Consider the following 20,335-nt stretch of genomic DNA (forward strand, 5'->3'; position numbering starts at 1 on the left):
AATACATAAAGGTAGTGCGAAGAGTGCTCTTAGATATTTATAACTCTCTACTATTCAATGGAGACATTACCATTTTACAGTTTCTGATTACAACCAACTCCAAGCCAACAAGGCTCCTCGTAGGTGTCGGTGGAGAGCGTCTATCGTAGCAGCCTTACCCTTAGTTTGGTATGCATTAAAGGGATGAATCTAGTAATTATGTCGATAGCTTGTTGTGTTTCTAATTTCTATAGTTTTGTATCTCTCACTTTTGGTTGGAAAAAACAATTTCAAATTACTGGCATTGTAGCCAAATACAGCAAATTGGTGCACTCACTAATCAAGTACCATCCATTTGCCCTAACACTAACCACCAAATGAACAACAAGTCCGAATCGGAAAACCAAACCAAAGTTTCCATCTTAACGTTGTCTTTAAGAAATATCCGAGGCCAGTAATCAACGTCTTAAATTCTTAATAATAATTAGAAGTTAATTACAATGTGATTAATTTTAACATCCTCTCTGCTTGCTTAAAGAGTGCAAGTTCCTCCCCACAAAGTACAAGCCAAAATGTTGTATAAAACGGTGCGTATTCAGTCTCCCACCATATTTCAACAGTTCAAGCTAACACTCACCCGAAAAAATATAAAAAGTATCAGTCTACATGATTAACACGCGGCAACATCAACCGTCCGATGACAGAAAAACAACCATCAACCATCCCATGGTCGCTGCATGGTACGGCTCCAACATCGGCGTCCTTCTTCTCAACAAGTACTTGCTTACGAATTACGGCTTTAAGTTTCCAATTTTCCTCACCCTCCGCCACATGGCGGCGTGCATTGTGCTCAGCTACGCCGCCATAGTTCTGATGGAGGTGGTTCCGCTGCAGAGGGTGAAGTCCAAGGTTCAGCTCGCCAAGATCTCCGGGCTTAGCGTCGTTTTCTGCTTCTGCGTCGTTTGCGGGAACGTGTCGTTGAAGTACCTCCCTGTGTCGTTTAATGAATCCGTCGGCGCCACGCCACCACCACCTTCTTTACCGCCGTTTTCGCATTTTCGATCATCAAGAAGAGGGAGGCTTTTGCTTACTTACACCGCCCTCATTCCTGTTGTTGCAGGTGTCATCATTGCTAGTGGGGTAATCCAAATTTATATGAGAATTATTGGTTAAATAAATTACAAGTCCTTTCTGCTAATTTTGGAAAGAGTAAATTGTACAAATGGTCCCTCAACTTTAATCAAATTGGAGCAATGGTCCCTTAACTAAAAATCCATTACCTTTGGTCCCTCAACTTATCAAAACGTGCAGCTATGGTCCCTCAACTAAAAATCCATTACCATTGGTCCCTGAACTTTAATTCAAGTGGAGAAATGGTCCTTTAACTTTAACCCAATTGTAGGAATTATCCTTCCAATATAACTCGTTTTGACAAATTTTTTGACATAGTTGACGAAAAGAACCATAATTATACACTTTGATGAGTTAAGGAACCCTAATTATATAAATGGTCATTCCAACATAGCTTATTTTGACAAAATTTTGACAAAATTGATGAAAAGGACTATAGCTACACATTTTGATAAGTTGAGGAACCAATGGTAATGGATTTTTAGTTGAAGGACCATTGCTCCAATTTGATTAAAGTTGAGGGACCATTTGTACAATTTACTCTTTTGGAAAATGAACACGACAAACACGATCGACACAAATTTTGATACGAGAGTTTCAAATGTCCATGCCTATATACCGCTCAAGATTAATAAAATCGACAACCTTCGATTCAACACCTTCGATCGTTTTGTTATACATGCTATGCTTTGTGTCGGTCGTGTTGATTTTCTTATTTCAGCAAAAGAGATTTGTTGTTATTTTATATATTGGCTAATTTTACATTTTACTCTTATTTTTATCATCGCTTTTAGTTTATTTTATTTTTGATAAATTGATGAAAATGTCTTTATTTATACCATTGAGCAAAAATGTTATGTTGTTGTATTATTAATTGGAATAATGAAATAAGTACGACCACGTAATAATACATTATCTATGTTGCATTCTTCGACATGTACGAAATATTATGAAATCAGATAAAAATAAAATGAGATTTTGTACGAAGATTTAAATCCTGACTGCCCTGTTGTTATCATCAACATCATACAAACTGTTATTTGGTAGCAGGGTGAACCAAGCTTCCATATTTTTGGGTTTATTATGTGTATAACAGCTACTGCTGCAAGGGCATTCAAATCAGTGCTTCAGGAAATTTTGCTTTCCTCCGAAGGGTAACATTTCTTTTTCTTTCTTTTTGTGCTATCTCCTTTGTTTTGAGGTATGCTATCCACATACTTATTTTTACTTCTCACACACTTCTTGTTATTTTATATCATTTGATTTCTTTAATTCAGTCGATTCAATGACTGCAAATTAAAATGGTGTGTATCCACACACCCCCCTTTGTTTTTTGGCTTTTCACAAGCAAGTGTCATAACACTTTAATTGATAAAGTCGTTAATATGTGACCAACATAGCGTCGTTATTTAATTTTGATAAGTCCAATAGTTAAAATTTGTAAATCCTCATTTCAACTAATTTCTCAAAAGAGTAAATTGTCATTTGACCTCTTGAACTATTACTTCAATTGAAATTGACCCCTGAACTATTTGTTTTGATAAATTAACACATTGACCTATTTAAATCAGTCAATCAAACCCTCATCGTCAGATTCAATGAAATTTCATCAACTTTTCCATCAACACTAACACAACTTTACACTCAAAAATGAATCACGAGATGGTAACATACCAGTATTTGATGGTACAGTGGATGAAATTGACTAATTTCAAATAGTTTAGGGGGTTAATTTACAAAAAAAAAAAGTTCATGAGGTCAATCTCAACTGACATAATAGTTCAGGGAAGTTGAACGACATTTCACTCCTTCTCAAAAAAAAATACTTCGAGTCCAATACCCTGACGAATTTTCAATGTAATAAGAACATAAAAATTTAATTCAAATTCAATACTTTAAATAAACAAAAAATTGGAATGGAAATATGGGAGAGATGGTTGTGGGCCTTGTGGCTTTTGCTTGCTCTGTACGTTTATATATGTAAAACCCTAATTCTATGAGCCGTCTCCTGTTGGGCTTCGGCCCACAAAGAACTCAGAACAAAGAATTTTCTCTGGTACGTTTTACTGATTTACAATTGATTTCCAGGGAAAACCTCGACTCGATGAACCTGCTGCACCGATAGCAGTAACATTGTTACTTCCTGCAACCCTGTTGATGGAGAAAAACGTGATCGAAATCACAACGGAACTTGCTCTGAAAGATGTCCGACTCATTTGGTACCTCATCTTCGATTCTTCTCTCGCATATTTTGTGAACTTGACCAATTTCTTGGTCACCAAGCATACAAGCGCTTTGACCCTTCAGGAAAAAAAAAAAAAAACACACATATTTCAGTTATCTATGTAGACATCGAAATTTCGGTAAATAAATGTTGACCGATAAATCAAAGTGTCAACGCTCATGTATTACATAAATTTTACACGTAGCGTGTGACTCAACGAAAATTGAAATGAGTTGGAAAAGTCATCAAATAGGACACGTGTCAACACCTGGCAGAAACGACTTATTTCATCTGGGATATTATATTCAAAATTAGGCCTTGGAAAATTCTATAAATACAAGCCCATTTCATTCATTTTGAAAAACCAATTCATATTACACCTTGAAGCCCTGAAGCTCTGAAACTCCGAAGCTCTCAAGCATCCAGGTTCCCGAAGAATCAAGAAAGCCTTCTTCGTTCTTCGTTCATCGTTCTTCCAAGATCAAGCCCCGACGGCCCTTTGGATCAACAATCATCCACCTGCAAGCCCAAGCCTCAACGGCCCCTTGAAGAAAGCATTCATCGTTCATCGTTCATCAACTGTTCATCCTCAAGGATGAAGCCCCAACGGCCCCTTTGGATCGACAACATCAACGAATCCGCTCATCCGCTGTTCATCAAGCCCAAGCCTCGACGGCCCTTGAAGAAAGCGTTCATCGTTCATCACTGTTCTTCGAGATCAAGCCCAAAAGCCCTCGGAGATCCGTTCAAGCCCAAAAGCTCTCGAAGATTCGTTCGTCACTGTTCTTCGAGTTCAAGCCCAAAAGCCCTTGGAGATCCGTTCATCACTGTTCTTCAAAGATCAAGCCCAAAAGCCCATTTGAAGATCCGCTCAAAGCCACCTTCAAGATCAAGTCCACGGCCCTTGAAGAACGTTCATCCTTAGATCAAGCCCAACGGCCCTTTGGATCAATCACACATCCACAAATACACACCTTACGGAGATCGAATCAGAGGATCAAAATAGAGAGAGATTGTAACCCAAAATCATCAAAAAATACAAATATTATTTTGTGCACGTTGTTCTTGTCTCTTTCGTTTCAGGAATTTTCTGTGTTTACAAATTGGCACGCCCAGTGGGACGATCTCTGCCTCTCATCTCTTTCCCCGTTCAAAAAAAATTTTAAGCACACTTCCAAAAGTAATGGCATCAAGGAAGGCTCAAATTGTTCCCGCAACTGGCGCAAAGAACAAGAGCGTCCTCGTCACAAGTGGTGTCACTTTGGGCATCACGACTCGAAGCAAGACAAAAGCTACTTCTGCCGCCTCCTTCACCTCTGCATCCACTCTACCAAGGGAACAAGAGCACCCAAGGTACGAGCCTGTAATCACCTTAGCCTCACTAAGGGCACCAGGGGAGGAGAGTCTAAGGAAGTACTCCGAATCCATGCTCTCTGATGCCGACTCAAGCGGCAGTTCAACCATGCAAGTTATGACCACTGGAGCAACTTCAATCGATGAGCAGCTGGCTCAGATGAATGAAGCAATCGCAAGGCTAACCCGAACTGTGGAAGAAAAAGACTTGCAAATTGCAGCACTCGTCAACCGACTAGAGGTGCAGGACGGCGAGAAACCCAACCCGAAGATTGATCCTCTAAAGAAAGAAGACGACGAAGAAGAAGAGCCTCAGGTGGAGAAAAACGACGTGAAGCCGGAGCCAGACCAAGCAGCGGCACTCATGGGATCTCTTTCTATCCAGCAGCTGCAGGAGATGATCACCAACACCATCAAGGCACAGTACGAAGGGAGCTCACATACCTCATTGTTCTACTCGAAGCCCTACTCTAAGAAGATTGATGCCCTGAAGATGCCAAGGGGTTATCAACCACCAAAGTTCATGCAGTTTGATGGAAAAGGAAACCCGAAGCAGCACGTTGCCCACTTTGTTGAAACTTGCAACAACGCAGGGACCGAAGGGGACTACCTTGCCAAGCAGTTTGTGCGCTCGCTGAAAGGAAACGCCTTTGAGTGGTACACGGACCTAGAGCCTGAGTCCATCAAAAGCTGGGAGCAATTAGAGCGGGAATTCCTCAACCGCTTCTATAGCACCCGCCGTACTGTGAGCATGCTAGAGCTGACGAGCACGAAGCAATGGAGGGAGGAACCAGTCATGGACTACATCAACCGATGGCGTAATCTAAGCCTCAATTGTAAAGACAGGCTCTCCGAGATTTCTTCAATTGAGATGTGCATCCAAGGCATGCAATGGGGTTTACAATACATCCTTCAAGGTATCAAACCACGGACTTTTGAAGAATTAGCCACCCGTGCCCACGATATGGAACTGAGCATCGCCCACCATGGAAAGAAGGAGCCAATCACCGATTTCAAAAGGGATAAGGTGTTTACTTCAAGAGCAGACAATCATGGGAAAAAGCCCGCCAAGGAAGCTTTTACCACCAATACCACCCCTATCAAGACCTCGTCCACACCCGTCAAAATTTCCTTCAATAACAAAGCAAAGGAGATAAAAAGAAGCGAGCCTTCCCGCACCCAAGATAGGTACAAAAACACCTTGAGGGAATTGGAGCAGAAGGTATACCCTTTTCCAGACTCCGACATGGACGCAATGCTGGACGACCTGCTGGAGAAGAAAGTAATTGAATTGCCTGAATGCAAACGCCCCGAAGAGATGAATCGCACCAATGATCCTAAGTACTGCAAGTATCATCGTATCGTGGGTCATCATGTGGGCAAGTGTTTTATCCTAAAAGAACTCATCATGAAGTTGGCACAGCAAGGGCAGATTGAGCTCGACCTAGAAGACAAAGCCGCAACGCACACCACTACGATCGTGTTCGGATCCTTTAAACCCGTGCCTCTTCAAGAAATGCCCGACCATTCCTATCAATACACAAGCTACACGGCACCTTCTGCACAACCATCATTGGGGGCAAACAACGGCGATGCACCTATCGATGATGAAGAAGGGTGGACATTGGTGACCTATAAGAAAACGAGAAAGCCAAGACCACAAGCTATAAGGCCAAAGGGGGAGCAAGCAAGAAAGCACCGCCGCCACAAAATTAGAAAGCCTAAAAAAAGCATAAGAGCTGCTAAGCCAACATATGCTGGGGAACCTATGGAGCAAGAGCCACGTATTCCCGTCTCCTTGCATGAATACTTCCCAGAGGACTTCTTCCAACAGTGCACTATCACTGCATGTTACATGGTCGAAGTAGAAATAGAAGAACCCGCAGAAGGCAAAGCTGTCACCACTGAGGGGGAAAAGACTCTTACAACTAAAGAAGGTCTGCCAACACACCTTAGCATCGAGGAAGCGCTCCGGTTGCCAAAGAAGATGCGAAGAGCACTGGCAGCAATCTTGGCGAGTCCTGACGACCATGAAGGGCAAGAAAGCAAGAACGAAGGCTTAAAACTTCGACCATATGAATGTGTCACATGCTGTGCCGCCGATGACGCAATCCACTTCACCGATGAAGACTTGCTGCTAGGATCCAAGCCTCACAACCGACCTCTCTTCGTCTCTGGGTACGTAAGGGAGCACAAAGTCAGCCGCATGCTTGTGGATGACGGATCAGCCATAAATATCATGCCAAAGTCAACAATGATCGCAATCGGCATCAAGGTGGATGAACTATCCCTAAGTCGTCTACTAATCCAAGGTTTTAACCAAGGAGGACAAAGAGCGATGGGCATGATCCGAGTGGAGATGACCATTGGTGAACTCAAGTCAAGCACAATATTCCACGTGATTGATGCAAGAACTTCCTACGGTTTGCTCTTAGGAAGGCCTTGGATCCATGTGAGTGGAGTAGTACCATCCACCCTTCACCAGTGCTTAAAATTTTACCGAGAAGGAGTGAAAGTGATCTATGGCGACACCAAGCCATTCACCGAAGCCGAATCACATTTCGCAGACGCCAAGTTCTACATGGATGAAGACATGGTGCCCGAAACTCTTCCAAAAGAGATCAAATCCATAGGCAAAGAAACACCTAAAAAGCAGGAGTGGCAAGTTGTGCCCAAGAAGCAAGAAGAAGAAGCTATGCCATCTTCAAGCAAAAACAACGATGAGCTTGCTAAACCTGCAACAACCAGAGGGAGTAGGACGCCCTAAAATGGACCAAACATACCCGTTTTCCGATACATCCCGACGTCGAGAAGAAAGAATGGTCAATCCCCATTCGAAACCGCAGCAAGCAAAGCCGATGCACAGCGGCACATGGATAACGTAAAGTTTCTTAAAACAAATGCAGTTTTACCTCTGACACAGTTAGGCGACACTAAGGTTGCAAGACCATCACAAGGCTTCACAAAAGGCCTGCCAAAGGGGGTAGAACCAAGCTTTCTCCCAACCAAGAGGACCGAAGAAGGTTTTGATCCAAACGCCTACAAACTTATGTCGAGAGCTGGGTACAACTTCACATCCTCTGCAAATTTGGGAAAGAAGGATTTGAACACCGTCAAAGACAACAAACGAGATCTCACTAAAACTCAGAAGAAGTTGGAGGAGCATGGTTACGGGGTCAACAACAACAAAGCTGGACTTGGCTTCACACCAGATGCACCGGTGAAGATCTCCAGCAAGGCAAAAACTGCTAGCGCTCAACACATCAGCGTAAGCATTATACAAGATAAAGATGAGCCCCAACCTGCCCCCCAGGCGTCAGTATTCGATAGAATGAATCATCCAAGGCCCAAAGTTCCGGCACCTAAACTCATTGGCGGTCAAAACAGAACTTCTGTCTTCAAAAGGCTTAACACGTCAGCATCTCGAAGCTCTGTTTTCAAAAGGTTGTCGAAACCTAAGAAGCAAAGCAATACGACTAGCTTTCCTCCACGACAGTCAGTTATGGAAAGACTTGAAGAAGCCAAAGAGCCTTCCAGAAGGAGAAAGACAACACCAGAAGTAGAAAAGATCGATCGTCTGGCAGAAAATGATGACGTTCGAAGTTCCATTCCTTCAAGAATGAAGCGCCAAACAATTCAAGAGGTCAACACCGAAGAAGAGGTCCAAGACGTCTTTCACATCACAATCCAAGAAGGTGAAGAAGATGAAATCCTCGAGGAAGATGTCATTGCAGCGCCGTCACAGCTCGAAGATGGGGGGCAAGCCACAGTTGACGATCTCAAAGAACTCAACTTAGGCACAAGCGAGGAACCAAGGCCTATCTTCGTGAGTGCATTACTAAGTGCAGACGAGATAGAGAAGTATTACCAGCTGTTATTAGAGTACAAGGACGTCTTTACTTGGACCTACAAGGAAATGCCCGGCCTCGACCCTATCATTGCTGTGCATCATCTTGCAGTCAAGCCTGGAACGCGACCAATAAAGCAAACTCAAAGACGCTATCGATCCGAGCTCATCCCACAAATCGAGGCCGAGATTGACAAGTTGATTGAAGCAGGCTTCATTCGAGAGGTGCAATACCCCAAGTGGATCTCCAACATCGTCATAGTCCTTAAGAAATCTGGACAAATACGTGTTTGCGTAGACTTCCGAGACCTCAATGATGCTTGCCCAAAGGATGACTTCCCCTTGCCAATCATTGAAATTATGGTGGACACGACCACTGGCCATGAGGCACTATCATTCATGGACGGCTCTTCTGGATACAATCAAATTCGCATGGCTCTTGAAGATGAGGAACTAACAGCCTTCCGTACTCCAAAAGGTATCTACTGCTACAAAGTGATGCCCTTTGGTCTAAAGAATGCTGGAGCTACATATCAACGTGCAATGCAGAAGATCTTCAATGACATGCTACACAAGAATGTAGAATGTTATGTAGACGATGTGGTGGTAAAGACAAAGAAAAGATCAGATCACTTGAAGGATTTGCGAGTAGTGTTCGAAAGGTTGCGAAAATACAACCTCAAAATGAACCCGTTAAAGTGTGCATTTGGTGTCACATCTGGAAAGTTCCTTGGCTTCATTGTCAAGCATCGTGGCATTGAAGTGGACCAATCAAAGATCAAGGCAATTCAAAGCATGCCCGAGCCAAGAAACCTGCACGAGTTGAAAAGTCTACAAGGACGGCTAGCCTTCATCAGACGCTTCATCTCCAACCTTGCAGGGCGTTGTCAACCGTTCAGTCGACTCATGAAGAAAGATGTTCCGTTCGTATGGGACAAAGCATGCAACAATGCTTTTGAAAGCATAAAGAAGTATTTATCAAGTCCACCTGTCCTGGGGGCACCTGTACCAGGGAAACCGCTTATATTATATATCGCTGCTCAGGAAAGATCAGTTGGAACACTTCTGGCACAGGAAAACGAATCCCAGAAAGAATGAGCACTCTACTACCTCAGTCGAATGCTCACCGGCGCTGAGTTGAACTACTCCCCAATAGAAAAAATGTGCCTTGCCTTGATGTTTGCCATCCAGAAGCTCAGACATTACATGCATGCTTACACCATCCACTTGGTTGCTAAAGCTGACCCGGTCAAATACGTCATGTCCAAGCCAGTTTTGACAGGACGACTAGCTAAATGGGCATTGCTTCTCAATCAATACGAGATCATCTACGTCCCCGCTAAAGCCGTCAAGGGACAAGCGCTAGCAGACTTCTTTGCCGACCATCCAATCCCAGCCGATTGGAAAATCTCAGATGACTTGCCTGACGAAGAGGTGTTCTACATCGACATATTCCCGACATGGACGATGTTCTTCGACGGATCTGCACGAGCAGACGGAGCGGGGGCAGGAGTAGTATTCATGTCGCCACAAAGACAAATACTACCTTATTCATTCCAACTAAGCGAATTATGCTCCAACAACGTCGCTGAGTACCAAGCACTGATCATCGGGCTCCAAATGGCAATCAACATGGAAATCACAGCCCTTGAGATATATGGCGACTCCAAGCTCATAATCAATCAACTCCTGACTGAATATGAGGTGAGGAAAGATGATCTCGTCCCATACTTCCGGCTGGCAACGCAGTTGCTACAAAGATTTGAGGCCGTAACACTAGAACACGTGCCAAGAAAAGAGAATCAAATGGCAGACGCTCTCGCCAACCTAGCCTCGAGCATGACATTAGGAGAAGACGAAGCTGCAAACGTGCCAGTCTGCCAAAGATGGGTAATCCCGCTTGTCACTGAAATAGTACTAAGTGATACAAACGTTATTTCCATACTTCCGGGCAACGTTGAAGAATGGAGACAGCCTCTGATCAACTACTTGGAGCATGGAATACTTCCAGATGATCCAAAACACCGCTCTGAAGTACGTCGGCGAGCACATCGCTTCCTCTATTATAAAGGGACACTCTACCGACGATCTTTTGAAGGAGTACTTCTGAGATGCCTAGGTGAGGACGAAGCCAATCAAGCCATGGAAGAAGCACACTCAGGAATATGTGGGGCGCATCAATCCAGACCGAAGCTTCATTTCCAGCTCAAAAGAATGGGTTACTACTGGCCAAGCATGGTAAAGGACTGCCTAGAACACGCCAAAAGGTGCCAAGCCTGCCGATTTCACGCCAACTTCATACATCAACCGCCTGAACCATTACACCCTACAGCTACTTCATGGCCATTCGATGCATGGGGATTAGACGTCGTAGGACCAATTACGCCAAAGTCATCTGCAGGAGAAGCTTACATCTTGGCTGCAACAGATTACTTCTCCAAATGGGCTGAAGCCATACCCCTGAAGGAAGTCAAGAAGGAAACTGTCGTCCGTTTCATCAAGGAACATATCATCCACCGATATGGTGTGCCTCGTTACATTGTCACTGACAACGGAAAACAGTTCTCCAACCGACTTGTGGACGAGCTCTGCGAGAAATACAAGTTCAAGCAGCACAGATCCTCCATGTATCATGCTCCGGCCAACGGTCTTGCAGAAGCATTCAACAAGACATTGTGCAACCTCCTGAAGAAGGTAATTGGCAGAACAAAGAGAGACTGGCATGAAAGGCGAGGTACTTTGGGCATACAGGACGACATATAGAACGCCTACCCAAGCTACACCTTATTCTCTCGTATATGGCGTGGAAGCTGTTCTACCACTCGAAAGTCAAATCCCCTCGCTAAGGATGGCTATACAAGAAGGCTTGACTGACGAAGAGAATGCAAAGTTGCGCCTTCAAGAGTTGGAAGCGCTGGCTGAGAAAAGACTCGAAGCCCAGCAACACTTGGAGTGTTATCAAGCACGACTCTCCAAGGCCTTCAACAAGAAAGTTCTCCCTCGTCCTTTTCAAATGGGAGATCTCATCCTTTCATTGCGTAGGCCTATCATCACAACTCACAAAACAAAGAGCAAGTTCAAGTCAAAGTGGGATGGACCATACGTAATACAAGAAGTCTACACCAATGGCGCCTACTTAATCATGGCGGAAGACGGCTTGAAGATCGGCCCTATCAATGGCAGATTCTTGAAGCGCTACTACCCCTAAAACAGGCAACAACTTCTGCTCCTGGCCCGCAAGAGCATAAACTGTGTACGGCAAAATCATCATCAAAGTCATCATCAAAATCACTGTTAAATTCATCACCCATTTGAACTACGTTATGACTTGATCCCTTCTTACCAGAGGGTACGTAGGCAACTTGAAACGTCAAAAACTTCAAGTACAGTCACATCATCAAAAAAAAAAAAAACACAAACACTTTGAAGAATAAAGAGCAAGTCCAAAATACGAATACTTTATTTCTTTGAAGGAATGAGTTGGCAGGCAGCATGGTCGGTGTGCACGGCAACGACACCTCGAGGAAAGTTGCAACAAAAGACACTGCACAGCAAATCCCCGCTGCAGTTTCTATCACAGCACCACACGGCAAAGGCACCACCGAGGGAAAACTGTGATAAAAAAAGGCACTACATAGCGAAACCTCGTTGCAGTCTCTTGCATAAACCCTAGGCAGCAGAAAGCACAGATATGCCCACATCTTGCTCACTCTAAATACCAGATCTCTGAAAAGCTTCATGAGGGTTCCAACATCATGTTTTGTCTTCTCCAAAATTAAAGATTCCTAGCACCATATCAAAAAAAATATATATATATATATATAAATGTTTTAAAGAAAGTCAATTTTATTACAAAAGAAAAAAAAAAGAATACATATGTTATTATGTATTTACAAAAAAAAAAAGAAAAAAAAAAGATACAGTTTCTTCAAAAAAAAAAAAAAAAAATATATATATATATATATATATATATATATATCTGTGTGTGTGTGTCTCAGGCCCAAAGCCAGCAAGGAAGGGACATTCCACTAGCCCAAATGCCAGGCCCATCCCTTCTCAAACACACAAAATTCTTTTGAGCTTGCTGTGCAAGGGGCTCTGCTTCTTCTCCTTCCAGGCCCAGGCCCGGCTCTTTAAAGCCCAATCCATGTCTTCTTCTTCTCCTTCCGCTGAGCTCTTCGACGGCGCCAGCCAAGCATGCGGCCGAAACCTCGATCGGAGCTGATGCTGCCCTGTTCTAGCCGCTTGGCTCTTTGCCGCCCACGCCAGATCAGCCCTTGAGCTCCCCTCCTCGGCTCCGGCTCCGTCGGCGGTGCCCGACCAGCCGATGATGCCGGACGACTTGCAGAAGTACGTCAATTCGCTGCAGTCCTCGCTCGTCAACCGGAACATCCGGATTCCTTAACCCAACGCCAGCTGCGACGCCGTTCTGTGCTTCTGCGGAATCCGGCTCCACCAGATCGGATCCCTCAGCTGCCCTGTCCTCCGTCCAAGCTCCCCTAATTCTTTGTTCAAGGGGGTTCCATAAGTGCTCCAGTCACCCCACCACTGAGCTCCCCAACACTCTGCTCCTGGTCTCTGCCCCAACCAGAGCTTCCCTCAGTTTCACCATGTGAGGCAGGAGAACCAAGTAAATCATCTTCCCTGGTCAGCTCAGCCGCAGCAGCAAATCCAAGCTCTTCCACGGCTGCAGCAAATCCAAGCTCTTCCACGGCTACAGCAAATCCAAGCCCTTCAGCGGTCGCCTCGTCGTATTTTTCCTCTGTCAGTACTCCTTGGGTGCCCTCACCCAGACCTTTGCTGGGTTTGTCGGTGACTTCGAGCTAGCCGCCGTCTCCATCAAAAATTCTGTCATCGCCGGACTCGCCTTCGGTGTCATGTTGGGCATGGGTAGTGCATTGGAGACGCTGTGTGGATAAGAATACGGTGTCGGAGTACTAATCATGGTCATCGGGGATCTGTATGGATGGCGATGAGCTTGAGATTGTGGCATTGCCCAGGAGCCTCAGATCGTGCAAAACTCTGGTTTTGTTTTAACAAAGTTAAAATCTTGGAAATTGAGATGCTTCGTCACGTTAACAACAGATCCTTTGGAATGATGTTTCTTCTCACTACCTTGAACAAGAACACGATAAGCCAAGAGACGACGGCCTCCGACTCGAAGTCTGCTCCATACTCTCTCTCTCGCCTTCATCCGCGATGGCAGACAGTGCAACGGGTGTACAGCGGCTGTGCTCTGTGGCTGTACTCAGTGGCAGTGCAACGGGTGTGTAATGGCTGTGCTCGGCAGACAGTGCAATGGCTGTGCTCAGTGGTTGTGCTCAGTGACAGTAGTGGTGGAGCGTCTTCCTCTGCACCTCCACCATGACTGCCGCCTTTGAATGAGATTGACGAAACCAAAGTTTATCAATACACACCCAAAAACCTCCTTCTTCTCTTACCTCGCAGCTGCCAACGACTTCAACGACCGCCGTCAAACGACTAGCCGGACGTGAAGCTCGAAGCCACCATCTTCATCCACCAGGCTCCTCCCTGCCTTCTCTCCATCCTATCCCGCATCCTATATATATATATATATATATGTATGTATATGTATGTACGTATGTATGTATGTGTGCATATAAAAAATTACAATATAAAAAAAAAAAAAAAAAAAAAAAAAAAAAGAGGAAAATAAGAGACATGGTGCACCAGGCACCGAAAGCAAAGAAAAAATATAAAAAAAAATAAAAATAAAAAAATAAAAAAAAAAAGGGGAAAAGCAAAGGTGGTGCCAGCACCATGAAAGAAAAAATAATGAAAAGATATAGAATGGTGCATGCAAAAGAAAGTGGTTGTGGCTAGCACCGAAAGTAAAAAAAAAAAAAAAAAAAAAGAAAATATAATAAAAAAAAAAAGGGGTCATGATGGTGCGGTGTGTGCATATATATATATAATGTAATATGTATAAAAATTATATATATAATAATTGCATTGAGAGAAATAAAGTTCATTTTATTTATTTCTAAATATAAAAAAAAATTAATTAAAAAAAAAAATTACATTGAGAGAATTTTTATTTATTTCTCTAGAAAGATTACATAAAATTGCATTCTACATACAAAAAAAAAAAAAAAAAAATTTTACAAATGTGCAAACAAACGGGAAGGAGTCTTCATTGCTCAGGTGGTGTCTCAGTACTCGGCGGAGCTCTAGGAATAAGAGACGTCGGAGGTTGACTGTTTGAAGTCACACCACTCGGCGGAACTCCAGGAAGAAGAGGCATCGAAGGTTGATCATTTGAGGCTTCATTACGCGGCACAGCCCCAGAAGACGAAGGCAAATGCTGCTGGAACAAACCCACAAAGCTCTGATGATCAAGTAAAATCTGACCATCAGATTCCTGCATCTGGTCAATCTTCCTCATCATGTTTGTCGCATAGCTATGGGCGAGCTTATGCAACTGTTTATTCTCATGCTTGAGCCCTCTAATCTCTTGTTTGAGACTCATCACTTCAGCCGCCAAAGATTCAACTTGACGGGTTCGAGCAAATAGGCGTTGGGCCATATTAGACACAGAACCTGCACACTGCACACTGAGAGCCAGAGAATCCTTAACAGCCAACTCATCAGACCGTTTGGAAAGTAGTCTGTTATCTCTGGGAGTGACAAGGTTTCGGGCCACCACCGCAGCAGTCATATCATTCTTCACCACCGAATCCCCAACGGTAAGAGGACCAGTAGGGGATATGAAGGATGGGCGCCATATGTTGTCTGGAGAAGAAGGGACTGCCTCTTCACCAAGATTCAAGTCAAAACGACGATCGGATGGGCCAGACATTTTCAAAGGTGTTAAAGAAATAAGAGGTCGGACAAATCGAAATCTTAGAAGTGCAAGAAGGTACAAGCAAAAATTCAAGTGTGCTTTGAAATGAACTGCCTGCCTCTATAAAAATCAACACTCGACGGGATTTCAGAGATCGAAGAGGCGAGCTCAGAATTCGAAGAGGCCATTCAAAAATCGAAGAGGCAAGCTCAGAAATCGGAGAAGCATCTTGCTTTTCCAGACGCGTCGGCACCCGTCACACGCAAACTCAGCTTTGCGGAAATCACGGGTAATTTGTCGAAGCGCCGATCCCAGATATCGAAGAGGCGCCAGTCTTTTTCAGCCGCGTCATCACCTGTCATATGCACACTCAATTTTGCGCAAATCACGGGCAATTTGTCGAAGATTTTCGGTGAAGGAGAAAGCACGTGAAAGTTTACTGTTTAATCACGCGTTAGTTACCGACACAAGTGAAAGAATAGTACATCTACAGGTATTAAGGGACCTCTTATAACTGTCCACCTTCACCTTCCATAGCAAGGCAGACATACAGAACCTTTCTTCATCTCCGAGAATGCCTTCCCAACGAAGCCTCTCGAGTCACTTAGTGTTCCTTATTCCTTGGGGTACCTCTGTAAGCCAATAACTTCAAAGCAAAAGTATCTCATATCACCAGGGTAGAAAGCAAGAGTATCTCATATCATGCGTTCTCCCTGTCGTTTCCTTTGTCCTTGCTCCTACCTACAAAGACAAGGATAAAGAAAACAATATGCCGGAACTTCCACTCAAACTCGGGTAAGGAACCGACTGCTTGGAACCCTTCCCTGATTGCCTGCCTAGCACTGCTCTCGAGTACTCGTCTCCCACTGCTGCTGTACTTCCATAGAAGCTGTCACATCTGTCTGGAGAACAGATAAGGCAAGTGAAAATGATACCTTACATCATGTGGAGACAACGTGCTGAAGAAACAAGCAGAGAAGAATGCGGCCTGCACAGTCAACTCAGCAGAAGGAGTCCGAGCTGAAGAACTCGAGAAGATGCCACATCTGCCTGGAGAACAAATAAGGAAATGCGGCATGCACAATCAACTCAGCAGAAGGAGTCTGAACTGAGAAACTCGAGCACATGCCACATTCTGCCAGAAGAATAGATAAGGCAAGGGAAATGATACATTGAAGCATGTGGAGACAAGCACAAAGCACGTGCCGATTCATCCGCTACTTCTTCAAAATCAAAAGTATCTCATATCATCAAAGTTGCAATCACTCTGTGTGGAGGACTCGTTTTGACCCTCAAATTCTTGGGTCGACTTACTAGACGTTGTGAGCTGCACGGGTCGATTCACCACCCTTGAATCAAATCCTTAAAGATCAAGTCACCGACTGGAAGAAAAGCCCATCAATCTTGAAGATCATACCGTTGACCAAACTGCTCAGGTGTGAATTAGAAAGATTGAACAAAGAAACAGGTTGCCACCTTTACCTCGTGCCTGCTTGCCATGTGTTCGAGTCAACCTTCAAGAATCAAGCCTCAACGGCCCTTGAAGAAGTTTCCAACCAAATTCAACACCAAGCCTCGACGACCCTTGAGGAAATCACAAGTCCGCTTCAAGATTAACATGTCTCCACCCTTGAATCAAAACCTAGTTCAAGAATAAGCTGTGGAAAATCAACAATTGAAGGAATCTAGGAAATCCTTCAACCTAGTTCAAGATCAAAGCTGTGGAAGGTCAACAAGTGCAACAAAATACGTGCCGATTCACCCACTACCAAAGCCAAAGATCATCTACCACATGAAGCTCCTTGTGGTCCAATTTCAACCTTCAAGATCAAGCCTCGACGGCCCTTGGATCGACATCTACAGTAAGGGACTTCAAAACGCATCTCCTACACGTGACAAGCACATGTATACGACGTGCCTTGAAGTGGGGGCATTTGTAGACATCGAAATTTCGGTAAATAAATGTTGACCGATAAATCAAAGTGTCAACGCTCATGTATTACATAAATTTTACACGTAGCGTGTGACTCAACGAAAATTGAAATGAGTTGGAAAAGTCATCAAATAGGACACGTGTCAACACCTGGCAGAAACGACTTATTTCATCTGGGATATTATATTCAAAATTAGGCCTTGGAAAATTCTATAAATACAAGCCCATTTCATTCATTTTGAAAAACCAATTCATATTACACCTTGAAGCCCTGAAGCTCTGAAACTCCGAAGCTCTCAAGCATCCAGGTTCCCGAAGAATCAAGAAAGCCTTCTTCGTTCTTCGTTCATCGTTCTTCCAAGATCAAGCCCCGACGGCCCTTTGGATCAACAATCATCCACCTGCAAGCCCAAGCCTCAACGGCCCCTTGAAGAAAGCATTCATCGTTCATCGTTCATCAACTGTTCATCCTCAAGGATGAAGCTCCAACGGCCCCTTTGGATCGACAACATCAACGAATCCGCTCATCCGCTGTTCATCAAGCCCAAGCCTCGACGGCCCTTGAAGAAAGCGTTCATCGTTCATCACTGTTCTTCGAGATCAAGCCCAAAAGCCCTCGGAGATCCGTTCAAGCCCAAAAGCTCTCGAAGATTCGTTCGTCACTGTTCTTCGAGTTCAAGCCCAAAAGCCCTTGGAGATCCGTTCATCACTGTTCTTCAAAGATCAAGCCCAAAAGCCCATTTGAAGATCCGCTCAAAGCCACCTTCAAGATCAAGTCCACGGCCCTTGAAGAACGTTCATCCTTAGATCAAGCCCAACGGCCCTTTGGATCAATCACACATCCACAAATACACACCTTACGGAGATCGAATCAGAGGATCAAAATAGAGAGAGATTGTAACCCAAAATCATCAAAAAATACAAATATTATTTTGTGCACGTTGTTCTTGTCTCTTTCGTTTCAGGAATTTTCTGTGTTTACAATCTACTTCTCAGAAAATTCTTCTGTACAGACTATACACCCTTTGTGTGTGCGTTAGTGTATATGACGGTCCATACAGAAGAATTTCTCCTACTTATGACAATTTAGGATTTTAATTTTCAAAGTTTAATTGTATAATTGGTATTTAAAAAAAAAAAAAAAACACAGGTGCTGGGGAATGCAAAAGGGGCTGTTGCTGTGGTGGTTTCAATTTTGGTATTTAAAAAAATGTGTCATCCAAGGGGATGGTGGGCTGTGAACTCACCGTTCTTGGAGTTCTTTTGTACAGTGAAGCCAAGAAGAGGTATAGTTGACTTGATTTCGATTAATATTATACAGCGATTAAGTGATCATACAATCAATGGAAACAAAAGATGTATGCCTAAATATGTTTTTTTTCCTCTTGATTACATTGGTAAGAACAATGAAATCTTCGTCAGAATTGGGCAAATAACCCTTGCAATGACTTATATGAGGTTGAGTTACAACTCAAAAATTAGGTGGCACGCGTGTAGTGTAGATTCAAAACTCTCTAATGGGTTAGATGTGAACTTGAGGGAGTAACATAAAACCACAAGAAAAAGGATACGAAAAGTTGAGAGGCTTGGCGCCTAGTGAGTAAATGAGTTGTATACGAAACAAACTTTGATTATCATCATGTGAATGTGATGACAATAATGGATTAGGATCCTAACCAAATTCTCTTTGTGGAAATTTGGAAGATCAATCAATCGTGTTCGTTTATCGTACATTGTGCAGTCATAAATTATTTTAAATTAAATGTAAACAATATTTAACGAAAATTGATCACACGATATATGATGAACGAATATGATTGATTGATCCTCTAGATCCTCACAAAGAGAATCCAGAGAGGATCCTCATCCGACAATAATAAACACATGAAATATGGAGCCGTTTAAGCCGCTATATTTGTCCCGGAAAGGATCGTTAGCAGCTTCCCAAACCGAGCTTTTGAAATCCAGTTTTATCTTGAGGTTTATTATAAAATCAATTGCAAAATAGGTAGGAGCCCAGTTTCATATAGGGAGATTATATTCACAAACCCCAAATTACTTCTTTCACACCCTTTTAATTTTTTAATATTTTTCTATCAAGTGTTAGTGGTGTGTAGAAAATATTAAAAAGGTAAAAATGTGTGGGAGAAGTAATTTGGGGTGTGTGAATATAATCTCACTTTCATATAAGCTCTTGTATGATTTATTCTTTCACCAATGTTGAGCTCTTTTTACCTTCACATTTTTACACACCTCTTCACCTGCAGCAAATTTTTAAGCCAAATACATGGACAACACAATTTGAATAACGTGGAGCATGAGTAGCCTTTTGGACTTCAAACGTAAGCAACTTGAGGTTTCACTGTAAACCAATTAACAATATAAGAAATAAGTCCAACATTTTTTTTAAATCATTGTAATTTTTTTTCTTGGGATGTGATATTCACACACCATTTTTTACTTCTCTTACACTCTTTTAATTTTCAATCGTTGGATCAGATAAATTAAAGAAGATCAAATGACAGAAATTAATAAGAGATGTAAGAAAAGTAAAAAGAAGTGTGTGAATATCATACTCTTTTTTCTTTTATGGATGTATAACTCTTTTATTTTTATGTTCTCCAAAAAAAAAAAAAAATCCACAACGCTCAGAGGGTGGGCATTGGAATTTTGGGAATAGCAGACGTGAATGCGAAAGTTTGTTGTCGAATTTGCAAACCCATACAGATATGACAAAAGCAAACGTCCATTCATTTCATGTTGGCACGATCCCACAGATTGGATGAAAAGATTTCAGGAGGCAGATTGTTTGTCTTTCTGTTTGGATGTCATTTTCATTTCTTCTATTTTATGATGTTACGATTAAGCTGTTAATATTTTATATTAATATTTTTATAAAGATAATAAGACAAAAATATTAAAAATATAAAATATTGACGTGGCTGAATCGTGATTGTACAAATAGAAGGAGATGAAAAGGGTATCCAAATAGAAGGGCAGACAATATGCCTTCAAGATTTCATGCAAACAAACAGTTGCGCTGTGATGCATGCAACTGCCTAT

General features: G+C 42.9%; 1 pseudogene; it reads left to right on the top strand.

Annotated features, from left to right (window-relative positions):
* Positions 1–645: 645 nt before the first annotated feature.
* LOC114824402 (probable sugar phosphate/phosphate translocator At3g11320) lies at positions 646–18,568 on the top strand (annotated as a pseudogene).
* The last annotated feature ends 1,767 nt before the right edge of the window (positions 18,569–20,335 follow it).

Source organism: Malus domestica, chromosome 04 (genome assembly GCF_042453785.1).
Source record: "Malus domestica chromosome 04, GDT2T_hap1".
In the NCBI taxonomy this organism is placed as follows: Eukaryota; Viridiplantae; Streptophyta; class Magnoliopsida; order Rosales; family Rosaceae; genus Malus; species Malus domestica.